Genomic DNA, 25,783 nt, shown 5'->3' on the forward strand with positions numbered 1-25,783 from the left:
AAATATCCTGAGGGAAGCCACTCAAAGCGTGACTCATACTCTATAGTAATCACCTCCAGTTGATAATATTTAAAAATAATGACTTTCAATACTGAATCAGTTTAAAGGCACAGGACACCTGTAGTTCCCAAATCTGGCTCAAGAGCAGTTGGATGTAGTGAAAGACTAGCCTTACTAATCAAGTGTGGTCCAAGGATCAGCAGCACTGACATCACCTGGGAGTTATTAAAAGTTGCAGAATTTCAGGCCCCACCTAGATATGAGGAGTCAGAACCCGCATTTTAACAAGATCCTTAGGTGATCCATATAACAAAGTTTGAGAAGCACTAGATCAGAATACAGACTCAGAAAACCTGGGCTAGAATCCCTGCTATATCACTTACTCACTGCATAACCGCGGACAAATCCACCTCTCTATGCTTGTTTCCTCAACTGTGTAATTATTCTTTCCATTTAGTTCTTGGAACACTCTAATTTCTAAGTTCGCCGCTGGAATGTTTTTGCCACCCCTCCTTTCCCACAACTAGTTCCATTTGAGGAACTGACATTTAAACTAAGACCCAGAGAGGCTTTCCATGACAACCCACCTCAAGTTGGTCCCACTGTAATTTTTCCATTATAGCACCCAGTTTATTTCCAATTTCCTTCATAACAAGTATCAATTGTAATTACTGGTTTGATTTTCTAAGATGTTAAGCTCTCAGTACCTAGCACAGTATCTTCCACATGATAGGTATGCAAATATTTGTAGAATGGAGTTCAGGAAAGACGTATGCATTAAGAATAAAATCTGTGATTGTCAGCACACATATATTACTTGAAGCCATGGGTCTGGAGATGACTGCTTACAAAGAAGGAAAGGAGGAAGCCCGCAACTGAGTTATTTGCTCTAGCATTTAAAGGTAAGGCAAAGAAGGGGCCGGGTACAATGGCTCAAGCCTATAATCTCAGCACTTTGGGAGGCTGAGGGCAGATTCCTTAAACAAGACCAGCCTGGGCAACATGGTGAAACCCCGTCTCTACCAAAAAAAATACAATACAATAAAAGTGTAAAGGAAAGAAGGAAAACCCAGCAATGGAGAGGCTAGTGAGGAAAGAGCAAAACTAGCTAATTATGCTATCACGAGAGACGAAAGATGGCAAGAGTGATCAACTGCATCAAATGTCAAAATGAGGTATGTCCACTGAAATTGGTAATAGAGACAATTTGACAAGCAATTGTTTCAGTGGGATGGAGGGAATGGAAGCCAGACTAGAGTCAGGGAATCAATGGAAAGTGAGAAAGCATAAATGGTATGTGTAAAAACCTCTTCTGAAAATGTTGGGCCAGGGGCAGTAGCTCACGCCTGTAATCCCAGCACTTTGGGAGGCCGAGGCGGGTGGATCACCCAAGGTCAGGAGTTTGAGACCAGCCTGACCAACATGGTGAAACCCCGTCTCTACTAAATACAAAAAAATTAGCCGGGTGTGGTGGCGCATGTCTGTAATCCCAGCTACTTCGGAGGCTGAGGCAGGAGAATCGCTTAAACCCGGGAGGCGGAGGTTGCAGTGAGCCGAGATTGCACCATTGCACTCCAGTCTGGGCAACAAGAGTGAAACTCCGTCTCAGGGGAAAAAATATATATATAGGCTGTAAATGGAAGCAGAGAATTATGGGGTCACTGAAATGTAGAGGAAAAGGTAAATAAAGACACTAGCTTATGTTCTCAAGTGGCTGCAAACTGTCTTGAAAAGACGGAGTAACTGTAAGAATCCCTTTGAAAATTGGAGGTAGGGGACCATTTAGCCTCTATTTCACTGTAATATAATAAGCACTTATGCAGGTTTGAACAGAATGATATCCAGAATTTGGACAATCCTCTCCCGAACCCCTCAAATCTTGACTGGATATCCCACCATATGTGATTACATTGTACTCTGTACCTATCACTTCCCTATTTATGAGAAAATGTCTGCCACAGGGTGGGAAAGTTAAAAAAAAAAAACCTGGGAAGGGAAGAAATACACATTATTAGTAGTTGGCCTCTAATGGTTGCCTCTAGGTGGCAGGGTAACACATAGTTTTATTTATGCTTCATGCTTTTCTAATCCTTCCAAATTTCCTATAAATCATGGATCCATTTATAACCAGATTTCCTTTTGTAATTTGTTTTTTTAAAGAAACAGGGTCTCATTCTGTCACCTAGGCTGGAGTGCAGCGGCATGATCTTGGCTCACTGCAGCCTCAACCTCCCAGGCTCAAGCAATCCTCTCACCTCAGCCTCCAGAGTAGCTGGGACCACAGGCACACTCTACCACGCCTGGCTAATTTTTATATTTCTTGTACAGACAGGGTTTTCGCCATGTTGTCCAGTCTGGTCTCGAAGTCCTGAGTTAAAACAATCCTCCTGGCCTCAGCCTCCCAAAGTGCTGAGATTACAGGCGTTAGCCACTGTGCCAGGCCTAAAATTTTCCTTAAGGAAGAAAACACTGGCCCCTGAGCCAAAGGACATGCACCAGATTAAGAACGCCATCTAAACGAATGCCTTAGATTAGCTGCTGCCTACTCTAGGAGCTTCTTCCCTACATCTTCTGGTGTTTGGAGCTTGGCACACAGGAGGCACTTTGGTTGATTATTAGCAGGTAAGAGATGTTGCACGTAAGTATGGGAGTGGGGATGAATCAAAATGAGCCTAAAATCCCCATAGAAATCACGGAAGCATTACGGCAGTTCTTAAACAAAAAATGCTTAGAGAAAACTAAACTCCAAAGTACCACAAAGCAAAATACTTTATTTTTTGCCTTGCAACGATTTCCTTTTGCCTTACAGTCTCTGAAAGTAAATTCAGGTGAGAGCTGCCCTGAGCATTCTTCATGTCAACAAGCAGTAAGATGCATCTTGAAATCCAGCCTGCTATTCACTATTTGATTATAGAGGAATAGGTGTCACTGATTATGATTTGTTAAAGGGGACACCACATAATTGTCAGGCCTTTCCATCCTATCTAGTTTCTGATTATCTATTAATACATTAATATCCACTCAACAAATATTGTGAAAAACATTTATGATCATAAAAAAATAGCTAACACTTACTCTATACCTATTGTGCATTATCTTTAATCCTTGGAGATGAAGACTGTGCCCAGTTTACTGAGAGTGGCCACATACCTATTAAGTGGTAAAACGTGGATTCAAACCCAAATCTGTTCCACAACTCTACATTGCACATAATGTCTATATGCACAGCCCACCTTGCTACGCCCCTCTCCTACAGACACCAGTCTCCCTATCCTTAGCCACATAAAACATGACTCTCAAGTGCCCTGAGAACTGCTGACCTAGGTTTTACTGGGCACTGACAGTAAAGTGTCATAATAAAGCAACTGAAAAATAGCCTTTACTCACCCAAGACAAATCTGGAAATTATTTGCAGAAATACCTTGAAGGAGTCTCTCATTTAAAATCTGAAAACACACTATACCTCAGATTAAGAGTTTATGCTGGCTCTGGGTGTTTCTCTGCACTGCAGTTATGCTTAAGCAAAGAAAATATGGGCAGGGAGGGATACTAAGAAAGAGGAATCTGAAACCTCCAACACTGACTTTGAATGTGAGAATGGTATCTGAGAACACATCTCCTGCCACATCCTCTATTCAAACAGTCTGGGGAAGCTGCAGATCTGGGAGTTATCCTTCCCGGATACTCCCAATTACTTAGAGAAACTGGCATCAGAAGAACTAGGCAACCAAACATGGCTCACCAAAGTTGCAGATTATCAATTTTACCAATACAGAGGAAATGGCAGCATGCTAAGGAGCCCTTCTTGGTATTCTCAACAAAAAATAAAAACAGCAATGCCTAAGTGTAAGTTAAGCAAATTAAGCAGGAGAGGAACAGACTCCTTGTCTACACATTTTAAATTGGTGCTCTGGAATATTCCTAGTCTACACCTTAAGAATTGTCAGTTTCTGGCTGCATGCCTGTAATCCCAGCACTTTGGAAGCCTGAGGTGGGAGGATCACTTGAGGCCAGGAGTTTTCCCGAGACCAGCCTGGGCCACAGAGTGAGACCTCCGTCTCTACAAAAAATAAAAATTTATAAGAAAAGCCTGCCCATATCGAATAGGTGAATTTCACCCAGAAGGGCCACAGGCAGCATTCAATGAGTTCAGGAAGTATTTTCATTTGTCAGAAGTTATTTTAAAATTATCTTAAAAATAACTTACTTCACCCGAGACTTATTTTGAAAACTAAAAATGCCTGACCACACAGGCATTTCAAAGCTATCTAATTCAGTAGGTCTGAAGTGGGGATTATTTTTTTCAAGCTGTACAGGTGATTTGGCAGCACAGGCCAGCCTTGAGAGCCATGGCATTAGATTATTATTCAATATATGCTTTGCCATTCTGTGACTTAGGAACTTGCTTTAATAAAAATAGAGGGGAGGAGCGGGGTATAAATAAAACAATAGCCCTGTGTTGATCACTGTTCAAGCTGGGTGACAGTTACATGGGTGTTCATTATGCTTTTTTCTATTTTTGTATATGTTTTGAAAAAGTCTCATAAATTGAAGTTATTTTAAAGTGAGACTTTTTCCTGCTGGATCCATCCATTCTATCCTCCACACTGTTGCCAGAGCAATCTCCCTAAAACTCAAAACCTACCTACATCAAGTACAAATTCCTTATTTAAACCAGCATCCAAGACCTCTAGGACCTGGTCCCTGCTTACCTCTCTTACCAGTGCTATGATATTACATAATATTTCCCTCAGCTCCCCACATGCTTTATTTAGCCCCAACTATATCCTGCATATTGATCCTCAATCAGCACACCTCTTTACTTACCTGACAGTCTCCCCACTATGCTTGCTGAGTTCTGCAAGAGTGGGACTGTATCATATTTATCTTTGCATTCCTGTACCAGCATATGAACTGTCATTTATTAATAGCAGATTAATAAATGAATAACTATCCAGTAAATGCTTAACAAAACTAAAAAAAATCCAAGTCACATTAAACTCTTGGTGAACTGAAAAAAACAATTTAGATTCATTTAACCTTCATCTTTCCATTCAACAATTATAAACATACTATATGCAGGGCATTGAGATGAATACTCAGATAGCCAGGTGTACAGAAATGTAGAAAATAAGGAAAAAAATCAGAAATAAAATAGATTAGAAGCAATCGTAATATAAAGGCAACGAAGTCAATATAGAAAAAAAGAGAATTACAACTTCCTCATGCCCAAAGGCTGAAAACACAACCAATTATAAGATCAATACAGAAGATAAATTAAATTTGCATAATACAGAGTATATCTTTAAGCAAAAGTGACACAGTTAGCCAAGCTTACCCTTGACCACTGTGTAGAAAAATAAGTCTAGAAAAATATATACAGTTGCTCTTCAACATATGATGGGATTATATCCCAATAAACCCATTGTAAACTGTAAATATCTAAGTCAAAAATGCACTTACTGTACCTAACCGACCAAACATCATAGCCTAGCCTACCTTAAACATGCTTGCAATATTTACATTAGAGCCTACAGTTGGGCAAAATCATCTAACACAAAGCCCGTTTTATAATAAATGTTCAATGTCTCATGTAACTTAATATCGACTGAAAGTGGAAAACAAAATGGTTATGTGGGTACTCAAGTATGCTTTCTACTAAATGTGTTTCGCTTTCACACCATCGTAAAGTCAAAAAATCCTAAGTTGAACCATCATTAAGTCGGGGACGCCTGTACTAAGAAATACAAGAACAAACAACATAGCAATTTAGACATCTTAATGACATATAGAGAAAAACAAGTGTAGAGGAATCTTTAGAATTCCTCATCCTATACTGAAGGATGACCACTACAAAAACCCTGAAATTCTGTGGGAAATTTTACATATGTTGGTCTTTTTCCCGGAAGACGGTCAACAGCTTTCATTGGCTTCTTAAAAGGATCTATGACCTGAAGAACATTAGGAACCAATGCCCTAAAGAAAGTTAAGACACTGTCTACCTAGCCATGACAATGTTTTCCCTTGTATTTCCCTTTCATTTATGAAACACAGGTATATGGTATTTTTTTCCCAAAGCCACATGATAGACTACTGTCAAATACAATAAAGATGGTACCAGATACCAAAGAAACAGAATTCCACCCCTTTTGCATTATTCAGCTCCAATTCTCTCATGTCCTTGGGTTTGCAGAGAAACAAGCAGCATCTCTAAAGATCAAACCTCCCCGGCCGGGCGCGGTGGCTCACCCCTATAATCCTAGCACTTTGGGAGGCTGAGGTGGGTGGATCACGACATCAGGAGTTCAAGACCAGCCTGGCCAACATGGTGAAACCCCGTCTCTACTAAAAATACAAAAATTAGCTGGGCATGGTGGCACACACCTGTAGTCCCAGCTACTCGGGAGGCCGAGGCAGAAGAATCGCTTGAACTCGGGAGGTGGAGGTTGCAGTGTGTCGAGATCATGCCACTGCCCTCCAGCCTGAGTGACAAAGTAAGACTCCATCTCAAAAAAAAAAAAAAAAAAAAAAAAGTAGAGGCTGAAGACTACCACTGGAAGAAAAGTAAAAATGAAGTAAAGGACAACAGCATAATGGAAAAGCCTGGGAAACAGTCAGATCTGGGCCTAAATTCCATTTACTAGGTGTGTGATCTTAGACAAGTTGCCATACATCTCTGAGTCCAGTCACCTCTGTAAAATAAACAAGTCTATCTCATAGGATTGTGCCCAGCAAAGAGTAAGCCGTATTGCTATTTGTTCTATTTCTTTTGGCTCCAGATTAATCTAAAGGCAGCAACCTTATGCTAGGTATTCTACAGATTGATAAGACAGAAATACAGATATATAAATCTGATCATATGCAAAAGAGCTGGCCTTTTCAATCTTTCTACACATTACCTGCATATGAAGGAGAACATACAGTATATACTAATCTCCATACTGTTAGCCATAACTGCAGACAACCAACAACTTAAACTCTACTTTGATGACAATGAGATTGGGAGGCTCCAGTTTCATTCTCCAATTATACAGTTCTGCAAAAGGTAAACAGTCTACCAAATAATGTGCAGGCCATGCCACTTAATCAAAAATTTTAACTGGGTCTCAACTGTTTTGAGCTGGTTCAAATGAATTTGGAAGGAATGGAGACAAAGATTCTTTTGCATGGTTTAAAAGAGCAAGTTATTTATAGCAATTATCAACCTGGCAGCAAACTCTTCCCAGGATGTTGAAAAGAATTCCAACTTCACAGGTTTGTTATGAGGATCAAATTAGTTCACTGATAAGAAAGTTGTAAAACAAAGCCTTTAAAAACAAAGGTGTCCCAACATATAGAAAAAAATGGCTGTCTGAGTAAATTTTATAGTGCTCCACACAGCCTGGCACATAGTTATTTCAAATGTTCTTAAATAAACCAGACAATTCTGAACAATCTACTGCTTTAAAACATATCTATTACACGAAAGATGCTTGCTAGAAATGAAAGTGAAGTATGCAAAGGTACTCTAGTTCTCAGCCACCAACTGGCTTTAAGACCTTATGACATTCTGGGCTTCCAACATGATGTAAAATGGAAGTACAATAACTAAGATCCCTTAAAGCACTATCTGCAGTACTTTGCCTTCAGTCTAAGACAAATGTTAAATATTAAACATGAACAATCTGAATTATTTTCAAAAACTAAACAGCTAAAACTAACCATGCTAGTTTTCTACTTGCCACAAATTCCTAGGTTTTTAAAAAATAAAACTACACTTCTGCAAATAATTCACTTTTAAGCTAAGAATATTTTTAAAGATCAAATAGACTTTGCCAGGAAGAAAAACAGGAGCTACTGGCTAACCATTTGGATGAAAATAAAAGTACACACCTACTTCACACCATTACTTCAGCATAAAAAGCTTAACATAGTATAAAAATACTTAACATAAGTATATACCTAACACAGTAATACTTAACTATAATGCTAAAAGGTGTAAACTATTATTTATTTTGTTTCAATCTTTTTAAAAATAGCAAACATGTTATAGTTTAAAACAGTTGAAAAAAGGAAGGGAAAATAAGATGGACTTAGAAAGCATCCCTTTAATTTGAAAAAGTTTTACAAGCAGGAAATTCAGTCTCATCTACTGATTTATAGCATCCATACATGCATGAAAACACATGGCCAAATCGAACTGTTCCATGAAAGAGCTCCAAGTTGATCTCATGTCAGAAAGTAGTAACTACGGTTAAAAGGGCAAAGAAACTGAGCTTTCTTTGGATTTTTGCCTTTCTCACGTTGACTTTCTACTTTAAAATTCCCCTATTTGGGGAGTAACTTTCTCATAGGAAGAGGACCACTTACTTTGTATTTCTACAGATGACACCAGATGGCACATTTAGAAATAAAGTTCAGTTTTAAGGAGAGATAAAACATAGTGAAAACAATACTGGACTAGGTAACCTGGGTTTGATGCTCAATTTCACCACTATCCAGCCATGTTACCATGGATATGTCATTACTCCTACCACTGGGCCTATAAAATAGTTTGATATGGATAATAGGAAATATAGGGTATCATCCAGCTTTTCTGTTGGACATGAAGACTACCCTTTTAAAGCTGTTGGTAATTTGCTAGAGGGAGAGATCTGAATTCACCCGTAAAAGCAGCCTGTCTTTACTTTTTAAAAGCAAAAATCTAAAATTCTCTATGTAAAAGGATATCTTCTAGTGATGTCTGCATCTCTCCAGACTATACTTCCTTTTAAGGCTGGTCTCACCAAGATATTTAAAGAAATGTAAGAAGCCGGGACCTGGACTCCAGATTGGGTTAACAAACTGCAAAGCCCTCCAAGGTAGAAGAGTCAAACTAGCCCCTGGAAAAATATGGCAGCAGATATGTATGTACATACGTATACATATGTATACGTACATACGTGTATGTATATGTCTATGTATATACGTGTACATACGTATATGTATATACGTGTATATATGCAGTGAGCCATCTACAACAATGATACTGGCTATATCCAGATTTATACTCTTCTGATTTATCAAGGCTTATCCTGATGTGCTACAATATTGTAAATCATGATGGATCATATACTAAACATATCACAGTGAAAAATGCAAGGTTAGCCTTTCTAAAGGCCAATTTAGCAATGAGTATTAAAAGCCTTACATTTTTACATTCCGGTTGTAGAAATTTCTTAAGGATATAAATATGGATGTCACGCAATGGACTTTGGGGACTCAGGGGGAAAGGATGGGAAAGGGGTGAGGGATAAAAGACTATAAATTGGGTTCAGTGTATACTGCTCCAGTGATGGGTGCACCAAAATCTCACAAATCACCACTAAGGAACTTACTCATGTAACCAAATATCACCTGTTCCCCAAAAACCTATGGAAATAAAAAACTAAAAATATTAAATATGGATCTCATAAATATTTATCTATTAGGATGTACCTATGCTTCTTTCTTTCATTCGACACTTATTTACTGAATGCTGAATTACCTGTATGTTAGGAGGCATTACTTAAAATCATGAGAAACTGGGACTGGAAAAGTGTGAACACAGCAAACTGGTTAAATAAATTCTGCATACAATAAAATACAATGTAGCCATTAAAAATGCTACAGAAGCTGGGTGCAGTGGCTCACGCCTGTAATCCCAGCACTTTGGGAGGCCGAGGCGGGCGGATCACGAGATCAGGAGATCGAGACCATCCTGGCTAACACGGTGAAACCCCGTCTCTACTAAAAATACAAAAAAAAATTAGCCAGGCGAGGTGGCGGGCACCTGTAGTCCCAGCTACTCAAAAGGCTGAGGCAGGAGAATGGCGTGAACCCCGGGGGGCGGAGCCTGCAGTGAGCCGAGATCGCGCCACTGCACTCCAACCTGGGCGACAGCGAGACTCCGTCTCAAAAAAAAAAAAAAAAAAAAAAAGCTACGGAAGTATACATAATGACAGAGACATGGAACAGGGGTCAATATGTGGGAAGAGCAAAGTTAAAAATACCATTTCTACACCAGTTTGGAGAAAACAGCTTGGAAAAAAAGACAGTTTGGGGACAACTGAGAAAATGTGAATATGAACCGGATATTAGATAATATTAAGAAAAAATAAACTCCCTAGGCGTGATAATGGTATTGTGGTTTTGTAGATGTCCTTACTTTTTTTTTTTTTTTGAGACAGAGTCTCACTCTGTCGCCCAGGCTAGAATGCAGTGGCGTGATCTCAGCTCACTGCAACCTCTGCCTCCTGGGTTCAAGTGATTCTCCTGCCTCAGCTTCCCGAGTAGCTGGGACTACAGGTGCCACCACACCCAGCTAATTTTTATATTTTTAGTAGAGGCAGGGTTTCACCATGTTGGCCAGGCTGGTCTCGAACTCCTGACCTCAAATGATCCACCCACCTTGGCCTCCCAAACTGCTCAGATTACAGGTGTGAGCCACTGCGCCCGGCTGAGGTGTCCTTATTCTTAAGACATGCAGCTGAAAGATTTAAGGATAAAGTGTCATCCTTACTTCTAATGTTGAGAAAAATCAAACACACATCTGTACATATAAATCTAATATGGCAAATACTTAATTGTTGGATCCAGCTGATGGTATACAGATGTTCATTGTGCTATGTTTTCAGCATTTTTGTTTGAAATTTTCATACAAAATTGAAAGCTGGAAGGGAGGTAATGAATTACATTTTAAAAAGAGCATTTCTGAAAAAATATATAATATGGCTACAGAGCAGTTAAGAAAAGCCTTCGAAGAAGATACTGCATACCAAAATGTTAAGAGTATTTTATCTGTGAGTTTGGGGTTTGCGGAAATTTGTCTGTTTATCTGTATTTTTCAACAATAAGCCATGTATAATTCTACAGTCATGAAGATTACTTAAAAACAAATTCAGGAAAATGTTTTCAAACAAGAGTTAACAAGAAAATGAGCAAACGAAAAAAAGTTCTATTCCCAAAGCATTCTTACTAAAATCAGAATGCTTCTTACAAACTCTAAAATACTGTACAAATTTAATATTATTTAATAATAGGTTTTTATGTGGCCACCACATCGGTTTTGAACTTTTACTTACATTCATAATTTATACCATTCTCACAGTAGAAAAATTCAAGCAATTCATTGTACTGATTGTAAGGGGGGAAGGGAATGCTGGGTATTAAAAAAGTATCTCCTGTTTACCTATACAGGTTAAGTATCTCCTATCCAGTGCTTGGGACCAGCAGGATTTCAGATTTCAGATTCTCAAATATCTGCCTATACATCATGAGACATCTTGAGGATGGGGCTCAAGTTTAAACACGAAATCCATTCATGTTCCATACACACCTTATACATACAGCCTGAAGGTAATTTTACACAATTTCTCGTATAAATTTAGGTGGCACAAGTACAGTTTTGTTACATGGGTATATTGTGCAGTAGTGAAGTCTAGACATTTAGTGTAACCATCACCCAAATAATGTTCGTTGTACCCTATACAATATTTTTAATAATTCTGCTCATGAAACAAAGTGTTAAGTACTTAGGTGTAGAATTTTCCACTTGTGGCATCGTGTTGAAACTCATTTTGGGGCATTTTGAATTTTGGATTAGGGACACTCAACTTGTGTTACTTCCAACTCCACAAAAAAATGTAAGGCAAAAATAAATGTTAAAAATGATCAATTCTGGAGTGGGGGTAGGGACAGGGATTGTTGTATTATTCTCTGTACTTCTGAGTATATTTTTCAGAAGTAGAAATGCACATATTACAGAAAAAGGTAAAGTTCCCCATGATCCCTCCTCCCAAATAAAGTTGTCAGTTTGCCATGGTTTTTTTTAAAACATAAATAGCATCACATAGCATGTACTCTCTTGCAACTTGCCAAAATTGCCTCCAAAATAGCTGTATCAATTTACGCCACTTGTAGGCAGTATTATAAGGCCAGACTCTTCCTTATACCTTTTACGATGACTTGATATTATCAAATTATTTTTTACCAATCTAATGACTAAAAATGACCTTATTTAAATTTGCATTTCTGATTATTAGTTTGAGTACCATTTCTTGTTAGTGGACGTTTTTAGTTTCCTATTCTGGGAAATGCCTATCCTTAAAATTTCCTACTAGATTTCTTTTCTTATTCCTTAAATACTACCCTTATCATTAAGATGTGAATACACCAAAATGTTAACAGTGACTAAACATTGTGGTGGAATTATGTATATCCTCTCCCCAAATATGCACACATTTTCTAGTTTTTCCTGAATTCAGTGATTAAAAACTAGAAAATGATAAAATGGATGAAAAAAATCCTTTTAGACAAAAGCATTACTTTCAGGATACTCTACTACAGGTTACCCTTAAGGAGGTCATAAAATCTAGCTCAAAGAAATAAATGCATCTAAAGAGTAAGTCTTGTGAAGAAATGAAACAATAATGGTTTGAGACTATTGATTCATTTGGGATACGTTTAACTAACTTATTTGTATAGCATTTTTGAATTCATGAAGTACTTTTCATTTATCTTGCTTAACCCTAACAAAACTCTGTGACATTCTCTGATGCCTTCTTGTAAACTGCTATAGCACATTTTGTTCATTCCTCGTATTACCATACTGACCCTTTTGTGTGATTTGCAAGTCTCCTTCCCCTAGACCACACTGTCCTACATTCTCCAGTCACTTATCTTTGTATTCCCAGGACATAGCTGCAATGACTACGTCCTCAATAAATATTTGTTAAATGAATATCACCATCTTCATTTAAAGGATGAGGAAACTGGCTCAGTGATGAGGTACTCTGCCCCAAGTAACATAGCTACTAAGTATTTTATATAAATTATAATGACCTTATCTTCGTACTTTACAAGCATTTAAAAATACATCATCTCGCTTTAATGCTCACAGCAACCTATGAAATAGGCTTTCCGATTACTGTTTTATAGATAAGAATGGAAATTTAGTGATATACCCTAGGCCCACTCGAATCCTAGTTTATATGAAGTACAGCTGTTTCTTTACATTGTACTTGATCACTACCTGGGTATGGGAGCCTCTATTTTTATGTACCAAGTACATTAAGGGTAGGGTATAGGGGAGGAAAGATGGAAGTAAGGCAGTTTAAAGGCACAGGAAAGAGGCTGGAGCCCAGGTGTACAGGCCCATCTAAAGACCATAAACTGGTATTGTAATGTCAACTGCACGTGCCACTCTGAAATCCAATATTGGCCCAAAGGTTTTTCTTCATATTACCCTGTATTAATAGAAGACAATTGTTGGCTTTCTCACATATCAGCAGTCTCAAAGGATGGGGAGGCACACAGAATTAGGAAAGCTGTGAGAAACAATGGACAGGCTATATCATGCATAGACAGTGCAGGGGAAGAAATGATGACACAAAGGAAAAGGCTAAGGAACTTTAAACATGATTTCACAGTCCTTAACTCGACTGTGAGTTTCTCAAGGGCAGAGACCAAGTCTCATTCATTTTATGTCCCTTACTCCTTATACTTAGCAACATTCAGTAAATGTTATGTTAAAAGAAAAAAAAAGATATATTAAGCTAAAAACTGAACAATGACTTCCATTTATTGAGCAGCACTTATTACATGCCACATACTATACTTTAGATATTATGTGTAATGTTTAAAAAAATAAGATTTACCTGTTTGCTGACCTGCCATGCATGGTGCTGCTCAAATGTGTTAACAGTGGTGATACTGATGACTATTAGGAATACTTATTATAGGTTACTAAGGTTACAACAGAACCTTGAACACCCTGAATAGGAGGGGCCAGTATAGACGGAGAGAGATCAAGGTAACCAATGTAATACACATTACAGAACTGGCTAAGACCCTTCAGAGGGTATAAATGTGACTCCTAAGGAGTTCCAAAGTGAAAAACTACTCTATGGAACATTCAGTTATCACTGGCCAAAGTCTCAGACCCAAAATAACTCAAGAACAAACCCTATCCTGCCTCACCACTGATGATCCCACACAGACCTAAAGGGTCCAGACACATTTTGTTACATGGCCATTATTTTCACCACCCTGACTGCCCACCTCTGAGCTGTTGAAGGAGTTAAGTGAAATAGTACATTAAATAAATTACCATCTACTCATCACCTACCATGTACTAACACCTTACATTTTCTCTTTAATTCCAATAACCATATGAATAAGGTATTTCCCCACATCATAACTGATACAGGTTAACTTGCCCAAACTGACAGACCTAGTTAAGTGGCCAGGCCCCAAATCTGGAACTGCCTGGGCTCCATGATCTTCCTATGATTATCAAGGCTTCTCAAACCTTTCCACCTAAACTCTAATAAAAAGGTAGAGAAGAATGAAGAGGCAGGCTAGGGAGGTTAAGTGGAAAGAGAAAAGTGGAACTTGATAGAAAGTTCCAAGCTACCCTTGGCAAAAACAGAATTTCTTTTGACTTCACCTTTTATCTTAATCCTATTAGCTGATTCCAGGTCTGGGGCAGAAATGCACAAGAATGCGCCTGGAAACATCTTGACATACCAGATAGCAAGGAAGCTATCAAAGACTACTAGAGAGCATGTCAGTAAGAATCAGGAGCCAACTTTAAGAGAGTCCCACTAGCCACAAGAAGGGCAATTTGAACTTCACTAAGGATCAGAACTGCAATGTATTGAAACCCATCAAATGTTGACATCTATGGATGCATAGTTATATATACACTTATATGTGTAACCTTTTGAAGATGACAGGGAACCAATTCATCATCTTGAAAGCAATGTTTTAAAAAATTGAGTATTTATCCTGCTCTTCCTATATAAACTATATTGCTGAGTAACCAAATAAAAGATGAGGGGAAACAAAATTATTCCAGCTAACAGATGAAAACAAAATGATAGCATCAGAACGTCACCATTTTGTAGCCCCCCAACAAATTAATGGATCCAAAAAATTCAAGTCATCATAACATAATCCATGTTGTGAATGAACACCCCCCCACCCCCCGCAATATATTTGCCAAAGGGAACGAACCTGAAATTTATCAAGCCTCTGGATCCAGCTGCCAATTTGCAGGAAATAGAGAAGTATCACCTGGGAACTTATCAGAAATGCAAAATCTGGGGCCCCTCCTAGATCTACAGAATCAGAAACTCTGGGAGTGGGGACCAGCCATCTTTTAGGAAGTCCTCTAGGTGATTCTGATGTTCCCTAAAGTTTCAGAACCATTGTTCTAAGCACTTTATATGCATTAACTCAGCTAAATTTCTTCAGAACTCTATAAGGCAGGCAGTATTATCATCATTTTACAGATGAAGGACCGTGTGGCACAAAGCAGTTAAGTAATTTGCACAACATGACACACCTGGTAAGAAATGGGAGTCAGAACTTGAACTCTGTGAATCTAGCTCCAGAGTCCATGTTCTTAATAGCTGTGCTGAAAGGTCTTTCCACCTGTAAGAACTCAATTGTCAGAATGCCATAATAAAGAATATTGGAAGTTTAAAAAAAAAAAAAAAAAAAAAGCAAAGACCAGGAGAAACATGCCTCACTATAAAATAGACAGGAATATAAGAAAATAATCATAGCAAATAATGTACCCAAAGTAATCTTCCAAAATCATTCCAAAACATAAACAGCCACCAAATGTAATATACCCACGCACTTCTGGGGCAATTATCTCTGATATCTAATTACGAGGACCTAAAACCTGGATTGTGCTAAAGGTGGTACATAAATTCATGACAGTATCCTCAGACTCATCAATCTTTTAAATCTAAATGGTTATAGTGAAAGGTCATTCCAGAATAATTCATCTCCCTACTTTTAGTCACCATTTACTTAATGACTACCGAAAGGAAAAACTGCTGTCTTTCAATACCTAAGATTATACCATCAGAATCTCAGAGTTGAAGAATTTTAACATTCATCTAGTTCAATCAGCAATCCAGACTGAATCAGATCTACAATCCCAATCTCCACGTAATGGTACATTCATAATAAATTAAAACATTCCAACTTTCTGTAAAATCACATTATGGGATCATTCTATGCCACCAACTGTAATTTTTAAAGCCAAATGACTAAAAACTTTTAAAGAGAACTTAAAAGTTGAAAATGCTCAGGTTAACAGCCCAAACAAAACCTACAGTTGTTTTACTCATGGAGCCACTTCTTCACTACCTGAAAGGATTTCTATATCCAGAAGACCAAGCTGGTCAACAAGTACATCAAGTTTTAACAACACCTATGAAACATCAAACGACTTAAAAGTTGAGTTATTCCTGACATTAACATATATAAAACATCTAGTAACCAGTCATTGAGGAAACAACGAATAATACAGCAAAACACCAAAAGCCCAAGTACTTATGAATATCAACCTTATAGATAGTGAGATCATCATAAAGCAGCCTAAAAGTCCTTAAAGGACTTTATGCTAAGGAAACATAAATTTCAGATGAAATGAAATGAAAAATCACAGTAGGAAAACTAAGGTTGTGTATAATAGCTGAAAATCAACATGTAAGTAGAAGCTCTCAAAAATTGTTTTAGTATTGCCATTTCAAGAACTGTATGACAGCCAGGAACTCATTATTAGGTCTTAATAGCTTAGAAGTTATGGGTCAGAACAGCTGAGACACTAACATCAAAAGAATAAAAAGCAACATTATAAAGTAGTATAAAAATAACTAAATCACCTAAGGAAATTGAAACCATGCATGAAAAACCTCAAAGGCACAATCAGGTCATTAGGAAACACTAGCTTCTTCCACCAGGAGGCCTACTTTTCATGTGGAGCAATGAGCAAGGCCAAGACATGGAACTGAAGTCAGGTATCAAATCAGACTTTGCCACAGAAAAAGGAATCCATGACTAGTTATTTTAGGATAGTGCCTATGACAGCACTATCAACTCCAACTAGGATACAGGAGATTATAGCCATTGTTCCATTATAATGGGTCCTCCAGGGTCTTTAATTGAGCAAGAATGGGTTAGACACCACTACTGGGCTGTAATCCCCAAATATGGCGGGCGGGAAACTATATATAGGACAATTTCTTCAACAAATAAATTGGAAGAAAAAAAAAACAAAAGACAGAACCTGCAGATTAAAATAGATTTAACAGCTGTATCAATGCTTTGCAATAAATGTGCTTTCTCAGGATCCTGATTCAAACAAACTGTAAAAGAAAAAAAACAAAGCTTAAAAAAAAAAATCAGAGAAATCTGAACATTTTATATTTGATATTTTTAAATATCTGTTAATTTTTTCAGTTGTGATAATAGTTTTGATCTTATATTTAAACAGCCCTTGCCTTTTAGAAATACAAACAAGTATTTTACAAATAAATATGACAGGGATTTATTCCAATATAATCCATTGAGGGGGGCAGTGTTTAGAAGTATAGATGAAACAGGCTGGGCCTGGTGGCTCACGCCTGTAATCCCAACACTTTGGGAGGCCAAGAAGGGAGGATGGCTTGAGCCCAGGAGTTTGTGACCAGCCTAGGCAACACGACGAAACCCCATCCCAATTTAAAAAAATTTAAAAAACCAAACAAACAGAAGTATAGATGAAATAGAATGTGCAAGTTGATACTATTAAAGCTGGTGATGGGTAAGTGGGGGGATTATTATACTATTCAATTTTTGCATGTTTGAAATTTTTCGTAACTTTAATAAGAACTGGTTAGACATAATGCCTTGCAATTTTATTTTTTGAACGATGCCTAGGGTGATTTAAAAAATCATGTACAGACATCATTCATTTAAACAATTCCCTTTAATTCAGTAATGAGCTCCACTTTAAAAAAAGAAGCAACCAGTACCACATCAGATCCAGAGAATGGAAGAAACCAAAGTAGCTCCATTACAGAATGGGAATACATCCACCCCTACTATCTCCATTCCAGGAAGTAAAATACAAATACTTCCCACAAGATTTACAAAAACTAACCTAAAATCACAGCCAATCATACTCATCCTGGTGGGAAATTCCCCACACTGCTCCAACAGCTTCCCGAACCTTCCTGACCAAGTTGGCCTGCTGGTTTCTCTGGATCACTAACCCACTCAGGTCAGGCTGCTGGAGGACCTACAAAAAAAAAGTTGGGGGAGAGGAGTGAGATACACAACACATTTATTAGGGTGTGTGAGGAGGGTTAACCATTCTATTATGTTCAAACATAACTAGTTATTATTTCTAAAGCAATAGTCCTTACATATCTATTTGCATTTTTTAGGACCTGCTTTGAGAAGTAACTGAGGAATTCAGCACCAACAACTCTAATACTTCTAACGCTTAGACAACATTCCTGAAAACTGAGTTCTCAACCCAAATGAAATTATAGAAGACAGTTTATTTTTTAGACAAGTTTATACCCTCAATATAAACACTAAGGACGTATTTGTTTCATTGTTTCTGTGAAAAAAAACAACAACTGTACATATAAAAATTATTCTTCACCTTCATACATGCTTTTTGGCCATACTGGGAGACAAACGATAAACATCCTGGCAACTCAAGTTGAACTTTGCCATTGAACCTTAGACAAAGTTTTTATTTGGTATTGTCACTCCTTCCTCTCTTCTCAGAGATCTACCTAGAATAAGTTAAACTTTTAGGTCACACCTAGATTATCATTCCCAGATTTATTCTATTGCTCAATAAGGGTCAAATTGAAATTGAGGTTTAATAAATTTGTGATCACTGCTTAACCCACTGTAAAATGCACCAATGCAAAATCTCAAAACAGAAAGTGATTTCCTGCCCTCCAATGAAAATGGAAGAAAATTTTATTACCTACAAAGCACTTCAAATTAAATAAAGCAGACCCTGAAGTTCAAAACTAGAGTCCACATACAGCTAATTGTGGGATGGTTACCTCCTGTAAATTTTAAATCCTAGTAAACTTTTCACCACCATGTTTCTACTTCAATTCCCATCACCCAGCCGAAGTAAAATAATGGGGATGGTTGTGCTTGTATTAAAGGGTTGTTGCTAGAATTAGTTAAAAAAAAAATTGTAAAATGCTACACTTTAATATTGGTCTAATCAATATATTAACAGTAAGGAAGCCTGTAATCTCAGCACTTTGGGAGGCCGAGGCGGGCGGATCACGAGGTCAGGAGATCGAGACCATCCTGGCCAACGTGGTGAAACTCCGTCTTTACTAAAAATACAAAAATTAGCTGGGCATGGTGGCGCGCGCCTGTAGTCCCAGCTACTCTGGAGGCTGAGGCAGGAAAATCGCTTGAACCCAGGAGGCGGAGGTTGCAGTGAGCCGAGATCGCGCCACTGCACTCCAGCCTGGCGAGAGCAAGACGCCATCTTAAAAAAAAAAAAAAAAAAAAAAAAGTAAGGAAAACTTTCTCCAAGTCAAAGTCACATCTGTTTAATAAGTACATTAGAAAATATAAAATGGCAATAACACAACAGGAAGTAGTGTATTAAAGAGCCAGCAGTAATTTGCTATGGAAAAGAAGCTGGGTATTCCAAATGATCTTTCTCTCTCGGACAGGAATTATCTTGCTCAGGTAAGAAGATGCCAAATAGCAGATCCCCACACTGATCTGAGGAACCAAACAAATGAGGGAGGGGAAAAGTAGCATGAATACTTGAAAACAAGCTAACAGAAGTTCCTTTTACCACTGTGAAATGCATGACACCAAATTACTTTTGTAGAGTGAATGACAGGACAGACTGCCTTTGAAGGAGTGGAAGAAATGAGTAGGCAGGGCATGAGGCACCCCTTCCAAAAGGTAGAACACTTGGGTGTGGTTCTTGACAGGAACATTATGGCTGGTGGTCATTCCAGGATAGTGATTACGCACTGAAATTCCTAGACCATTAGAAGGAAACAAAGAGTGGGAATCACGTTCAAACATCATGAACCACTGGAGATAAAAAGTTTGGCCTATGAGGAAAAAAATATAAACGTTATAGATCTGGCCTAGAAATACACCAAGAATGTACAGTTAAAGAAACAAAAATCTCTTACTCTTTCCCAGGTCATAAAATTAGCATATGACACAGGTACATCTACCAATGTATTCTTACACCAAAAAGTAATCCTAATTTATTATGTGCCTACCATGAGCTAAACATTTTATTTTACTTTTTTTTAACTAATTCTAGCAACAATCCTCTAATGTAAGCACAACTATTCCCATTATATAGATGAACTGAGAATCTGAAAATTTGCCCAAGGTCACAAGGTTCAATGTGAACCCAAAACACACACTATTAATTTCACCATACCAGACCGCCGCCTATGACTGGGGAATGTTGGTATCTCCTCAATCTATGCAACACTGGGGCTAAAAGAAAACAATGCTGAACATGTAATCTACAAAGGAGAAACAAATGTTAGGGAATTAACTGCCTATAGTAACGGTGGCATGGGGGGAAGAGGAAATAAAGAACAGGGCAGACTGGGGGGCAGGACAATCAATGCTGTTTTCTAGTAAATGGAAGGGGTAAAATGTAGTGGAGCCTGAGAGGAAGGTTATCTTCCTTCTAAGGGATTCAGCTCCTGGAAAAGGAGTATGGGGAGTGGGGGATAGAAAGATTAAGAAGTGAGAAGCAGGTAAGAGGTGCTCAGCAGCAAAAATAGATGTCCACAGACCAAGAGGCTCCAGAAACTCAGAGCAAGGCAGGGAAAAGGGGCGGTTCCCAGGCTTGCAGGGGAAATGGAAGAGGCAGGGAAGACAGAAAGCGGGTTTACTGGAGAGTTATCCTCTACAGCCTTCTGAGGGGGAGGAATGAGGAAGGCAAGGCTAATGGCCGTAAACGAAAAGGCCACTTAAACTGCAATATCCAAACACCGACCCGTTCATAGTTTCGCTTAACAGTGGTTTAGCAGCATGCAGAGCTAAGAAATCCGGATCAGAGTCATACAAACATGAAGACTTGAGGAAATGGAAGGCTACTATGGCTCCATCCACAAAGATGGAGTAAATGCAGGCAACAGGATAAGCTCTATTCAACGCCTGCGCCAAGGGGACCAATGGAAGGGGGAGACACGGCGGGCTAGGGGACTTAGGCTAAACTCGAATTTAGAACTGGGGAAGGAGTCACAGGGAAAAGCTTTGACTCCCCCCTCCCTTAAATACCAGCCTCAACTATCCACGTAGATGAAGATTAGATGGGACGACAGAATTAGGAGGGGTGTGGGGAGAGGAGGAGGAGTACACCAGTGACACTACTGCTTGAACCCTAAGCCTTAGCTCTAAAACCGCGAGAGTTGGCGAAGATGACCCCACCTCGAGAAAAACCAGGGTATTCATCCGGGTCGTCGGAGGTGCTGAGAACGGAGGTTGGCCGGCAGAAAAGGTAGGGGAAAGGGGCCACTCTTCATTGGTTGCTCCTCTTTCCCACCGTTCAATTTAACCCCCAACCCCACTCCCCAGCGAACTCCAGACTCCCCTCCCACCCTTCCCAATCCGCCCACTGCGGCGGCGACAACGGAGGCGTTGACCGATCGGTGGGGCAAAGGCGGGCCCACACGCGGCCGAGGCCCAGGAAATGGTGTCGCCTCAACGGACAAGAAACGAGGTGGTCTTCGCCTCAGGTCTAGTTTACCGGCACCCCGGCGTTTCGCCAATCGTCACCTCCTTAACGCTGGGTACCTCAGAGGCGTCATAAAGGCAGATAGCCAACACCTCTGTGCTGGGTCCTGGCCGGACAGACATCAGCCTCCGCCGCCATCTTAACAGCAGGCGGACCGACCCTAGTCACTGCCCCCCCACCCCCCACCCCCGAGCTACCTCAGCCACCGCCAACGAATCCCACGAGGACGTAACCCTGCTCCCGCGAGAATTCTCCGGCTTAGAACGGCACGAGCCGAAGACCTTGCCGCCGCCTCCGCGGCTACTGCAATCAGTAACCGAGCCACCGCCGCCTCCGCGCGATCCCGCGAGAACCTCTACCGGACGGGAAAAGCCTGAGCCCAGCCCTTTCCAGACCCCTCCTCCCTCCCACCAAAGCCGAAGTAGCTACAGCTTCACCCTACGCGAAGCGAAAAGCAAATGACGCACAAACTAACGAAGCAGTGAGGGGCGGAGCCAACCTACCACGGCCGGCTCCCGCATGCGTTGAGAACTATCGCGATATTACGCTTTAGCCTCGGCGAGACCTTCTTAATTCACCGCAGGATGCCGCCCGCGCCTCGCCTTTAGGAAACATGAGATATCGCGAGACCTGGTGCACACTCCTAAAAAGGAGAAAGGCGGAGCTTCATGAAAATGACTGGGAGTTTTTCGGGGGAAGGGAGGAACCTCCCGTCCTGCAGGGATCTCGCCTACCACGAGGTTTCCGACCCACTGCGGAGCTGGCTGCCAAACCTCGCGATGACACAGCTCAGCGCCAAATCTCGGCCATGTCCTGAAAACTGCCTCCGCCCCCGATCTAGGTGTCTAGAGCCTAGTGCTTGAGGAAAATTTAAAAAGTCAACCTGTTTATTCTCACGCTTCCGGGCAAGGCTGTACCAATTAGCCAAACTCCATTCTGGAAGCGGAGCAAAGAGTCCCCCATTGTTACCTGTCTCCAGGAATAACATATTATCCTGGACTAACATTTAAAAGACGTTCAATCTCACAGTAAGCACACAAATGCAAATGAAAACAATGACATAACATTTTTTGCCCATTAGATAGGGAAAAGAATTTTTAAACCTACATTATCCAGACTCCTTCCCTCGCCGCACTGCAGGCTAACCTGAATCCATCTTAATCTAACTAAAGGCCATATCATTAGTTCTAGTTCCAAAGCCACCAATTTTAACTACTGAAGCTTTACCTTGGCATAACCAAAAAGATCCAATAAAGTGGTTTTCTCCAAACAAAGGAGTCTGCCCTCAAAGGAATATTCAAGCTTCGGGGATGGGGGGAAATGCCTGAAGCTTTTAATATGGCAGTTTTTCCACGTCTAGCCAACAGTGTTTCTCCAATAAATCTTGGGATCCAATCTGGCTTGATTTGTGGGCTTTTCCATTCTAATGCATTGTTCTGTCCGTTCTAATTTAAATAGTTCCTTTAGAGTACATTTTAATAGCCAGTAGTACAAATATCCCTATCTTTACTTACGTTTTAAAATATTTTTTTTCAGTTATTCTTAGCCATTTTTTTCCCCCGGATGAACTTTAGAATCGTAGTAAGTTCCAAAAAAACTTGGTATATTTATTGAAATTGCATCAACTGTATAAACCAATATAGGAAAAATGGACATCACTAAAATATTGAGCCTTATTATTCAGAAGCATAGTATTCCTTCTCTTTTCATGCAGATGTTCTTTTATGGTATTCGTCAATAAAGTTTTATAGTTTACTTCTAGGTATTTTTATTCGTTTCTCTTGCTATTGCGAACAGGTTTTTTATTATTAAAATTTCAAAATGCTTATTGCTTATAGATAGGAAAACTGCCTATATAAACTATTGATATTTGCCTATTTACAAACAAAAATATGATCAATTTCGCCAGTAATCAGGGAAATGCAAATGAAAACAATGACATATGATTTTTTTGCCCTTTAAATTGGCTAAAATTACAAAGATTGATAATACGTGTTGGCATAACTGTGGAAAAATAGGCACTCTCGCACAACATTAAAGAGTGTAAATTAGTACAGGCTTTTGGGAAGGCAATTTGGACAAATCTATCAAAATTCAAAATGCATATACACCCTGACCCAGCGATTACTCTTCTAAGAATTTCTCCTACAGAAATACTCATACATGGCATGATACATATACACAAACCCATTCATTATGGCATTGCTTGTAATAGTCCCCTCCCTCCCCCAACAGAGAAACAAGCTAATGTATATCAATCGGGAAATGGTTAAATAAACTGTAGTACAATCATACAATGCAGCTGTTTAAAACCCAACATAAATTTGGATTCCCGGATATAAGAAGATCTACAAGACATATTCTCAGATTTTTAAACAAGCAGTTAGTCGAAATGAATGTGTGTGTGTGTGTAGTACCATTTAGATATCAAAACATATATATGCAACGCCTAGTAGTTACCCGCGAAGCCTGCCTGCCCGCCCCTCACCTTCCCTCTCCTCTGAGGCCGCCTTCCTCGAACCAGTGAGAAACGCTGAAGGCCCGGCCTCTACTCTCTCTTTAGGGCCACTTGGCCATGGCTAATGCCGGTACCTCGCATCCCCTCTGTCAGCCGCTCTCTTGCCGCGCCGCCGGCAGCTGCCGGGCTGCCCCCGAAGATGCGGCTAGCTCTCCGCTGGCGCCTGCCGAGGCCTGGGGGAGGGGAGAGGAGGCGGGGTTCAGGGAGGGTTGGGGCAGGCCGCCCTGCCCCTCCAGCAGCCTTTCCCGCAGGCTCCCCAAGGCCGCCACCTCCGCGCCTCCGCGCAGGGTCCCGTGGGAACTCCCCCCCCAACCTCGCCACTGCCACCCGCGAGAAACCGAGAACGGCCGCGCGTACAGAGCTCGCCCTCCAGCCCAGGGATAGACGCTCACCTCGGCCGCAATGGCTCCGCGGGGCCCGCAGGAGCGTGCGGGGTCCGCGGCCCTGCTTCAGCCCTGCTTCAGCCCTGCTCCAGCCCTGCTCCAGCCCTGCTCCCCTCGCTAGCCCTCAGTCGAAAGCCTCCCCGCTTCGGCTCAGCTCAAACTCGATTTGGGGCTCCACCCACCGCACGCGAAGCCCCGCCCCTGCCCCTCGGGAGGGAGCTCCCTCCGCGTTGAAGTCGGGTCCCTTGCAGGGGACCGCGCCTGAGCTACCCAAGGCCCAGTAAATGCAACCATAGAGGATGATAGGGTCGCTAAGAATTGGGATTTGATTCGAGGCACGGTGGAAGCCGCGGAAGGGAACATGATTTGATCTGATTTACCTTTAAAAATTAACGACCTCGCCAGATGCCTTGTGAAGAATGGGGAGTGTGGGGCAAGAGGGCAAGGCTGGACCCAGAGCGGAGGGTGGGAGACGACGTGGGAAGCCGACCACCCAGAGTTCACGCGAGCAAACCCTTAAAACACTTCAGGCACATAGTAAGCCCTCAATAAACATTCTTTTTTCCTCCTTTAATTATTTGGAACGGCAGTGCGATTGACAAGGATCCTGTAGAGGATCTGCATCTGTAAATACATGGGAATAAAAAGGACCTGGTGGGAGATCACCTGTTAACCCTACTTAATTATTGTGGGCTGCGGACGACATTGGAAGGGCGAAGAACTTTGACTTGGAACTCTAGCTACTTCGATAAGATTTCAATTTTTAATAAAAAGTATGTATTAATTTAGTATTTAAAGACAAAAGCACTATTAAAAGAACTCCTGAGACATCGAGGAAATAAAAACTGTGATTATACCCTCCACTTCTCTAATTCCAGCCCTCCAGAGCAGTGGTTCATCCCTCGAATTGAGAATCTGCTGAATGGATCCCCCACCCCAATATATACTTACACATAAAATGTTGTATATGATCTCAGGAGATGTACAGGGCCCCTTCGAGATACACTGTTTCATTGAATATTTTTACAATTTTTTTTTTTTTTTGAGACAAAGCATCACTCTGTCACCCAGGGTGAAGTGCAGTGGCACGGTCACGACTCACTGCAGCCTCGACCTCCTGGGCTCAAGGATCCTCCTGCCTGCCTACAGTCTCCCAAGTAGCTGGGCCTACAGGTATGCGCCACCACGCCTGGATAACTTTTTATTTTTTGTAGAGGCGGGGTCTCACTGTGTTGCCAGGCTGGTCTCAAACTCTTAGGCTCAAGCAGTTCACCCGCCTCGGCCTCCCAAAGCGGTGGGATTACAGGCGAAAGACCCGGCCCATCT

At 40.5% G+C, this 25,783-nt stretch overlaps 1 protein-coding gene across 15 annotated transcripts in view; it reads right to left on the reverse strand.

Annotated features, from left to right (window-relative positions):
- The window catches only part of HUWE1 (HECT, UBA and WWE domain containing E3 ubiquitin protein ligase 1), a 150,586-nt gene extending 125,966 nt beyond the window's left edge, over window positions 1-24,620 (reverse strand). For 13 of the 15 annotated variants that reach the window (XR_010154904.1, XR_010154903.1, XM_063804872.1 and 10 more), the window contains exons 1-2: window positions 21,754-22,036; window positions 17,942-18,079 (exon numbers count right to left, since the gene is read on the reverse strand). The gene's annotated coding sequence lies outside the window, so the exon portion shown is untranslated. Of the gene's footprint in view, window positions 1-17,941; window positions 18,080-21,753; window positions 22,037-22,059; window positions 22,200-24,148; window positions 24,248-24,466 lie in introns of those variants that run through there. The other 2 variants (XM_063804867.1, XM_016942964.3) reach the window with 2 other exon arrangements.
- Between the last annotated feature and the right edge of the window lie 1,163 nt (window positions 24,621-25,783).

Source organism: Pan troglodytes, chromosome X (assembly GCF_028858775.2).
Source record: "Pan troglodytes isolate AG18354 chromosome X, NHGRI_mPanTro3-v2.0_pri, whole genome shotgun sequence".
NCBI lineage: Eukaryota > Metazoa > Chordata > Mammalia > Primates > Hominidae > Pan > Pan troglodytes.